Source organism: Solanum pennellii, chromosome 11, assembly GCF_001406875.1.
Source record: "Solanum pennellii chromosome 11, SPENNV200".
Lineage (NCBI taxonomy): Eukaryota > Viridiplantae > Streptophyta > Magnoliopsida > Solanales > Solanaceae > Solanum > Solanum pennellii.
In genome coordinates this window covers 2,506,371-2,507,995 of record NC_028647.1, presented here as the reverse complement: position 1 = coordinate 2,507,995, position 1,625 = coordinate 2,506,371, and positions in this window count along the sequence as shown.

Sequence of the window (1,625 nt, the reverse complement as noted above, 5' to 3'; positions counted from 1 at the left end):
AATTAACTAGTATATATTTTTTTATCTGCGTAATTTCTCCAAAAAAAAACTACAAATTATTTGTTTTCTTGAAATTGATTTCTTCATTAATTTTTTTTTAATAATAATAATAATATATATATATATTTTATTGTTGTAGTTGTTGACCCAACAATGGCTGAACGTAGGGTATGCCGTAACGATTATCACATGGTAAAATGTACTTTGAAAGAAGAATGCAGCTATATTTGCCTCAGAAAATATAAAAGAAATTTAGTTTATTCAGATTGTATCATTAAGAAAACTGTTCGTCTTGGTCATTGTGTTTGTTGGTACTATTGTTAAATAATCAAAATATTTTCTGTATCGACAGATAAGATTTCATCTAAAAATATGTCATTTTTCTTGATCGATCGAGTAATAAGTAATGATTGATTTAAGATTTTATAAAAAGTGTAGTGCCTATGATTTGAATTCTTTATATTATTGTGTCAACCTTTAATTTTGTGTTTAGGGATTAAAAAAATAAAAATATATACATTGTGATTTATTGTTAAAATGTGTAATATTCTGTGCATTGACAAATTATTCGTTCTTCGTTTCTATTGAAGTGACAATGATAGATTTTATTTAAATATAACAAGATTTATCATTTCAAAAAAAGATATTTATATGAATGATTAATGAATTAAATTGATTATTGAAAAACGTAATATAATAACTAAAAAGAAATAAAAGAATTTGTTTGTTGACCAATCAATAGCTGAATTACTTACAAGTATAAATTTTTATAAAAATGAAAGTTATTACGATTATATTCACTGAATTAACATAATCTTTGACTCATTTAATTCACTTGGATTATATGACATTTTTTTCTCCTTTATATATTGCATATCATGGCAGAACAATTTACAATATTCTCTCAAAAATACAAGCATAATTATTCAAAAGTATATAAAAATGGCAAAAAATTCAGTCTTTTATCTCCTAATTATAATTTTGTATCTGTCTGGTAAGTGCATTAAAACTTTCCTATTTTATTTCTCACTATTTTTTTCATTTCTAGTTATAATTTGCTAATTACGTTTCTTAGCTACATGTTAGAGGGAGGTCAGCGAGATTGAGAAAGGGCAGAGAGTGGAGAGAGCTAGAGGTGAATTTAATATATATATCTGTCGAATAATTGTATATATGTAACTGATATACATATATATTTATATATATAGCGAACAAGAATAGAAGAGGAGGAGAGAGGGGAGCGAGAGAGGCTAATTTTATTCGTATATCTGTCATACAATTGTGTATATATATGTATAATTTGTATCTATATGTATAAAAGAGGAGAGAGGCGACGTAATTATAACTAAAATTAAGTTGTGAATGATAATTTATATAAACTATAGCTAATGTTTGCTAGTTAACTACTAGTATATATTTACTTATCCGCGTAATTTTTTTTAAAAAATTACAAATTTATTTTTATTTTCTTGAATTTGATTTCTTATTTTTTAATATTTATATATATTTTTTCTAATTTTTGTAGTTATTGACCCAACAAAGGCTCAACGTAAGGAATGTAGTAAGGATTTTGACAATGTAACATGTGCTGTTAATGAAGATTGCACCCATCTTTGCCAATCAAC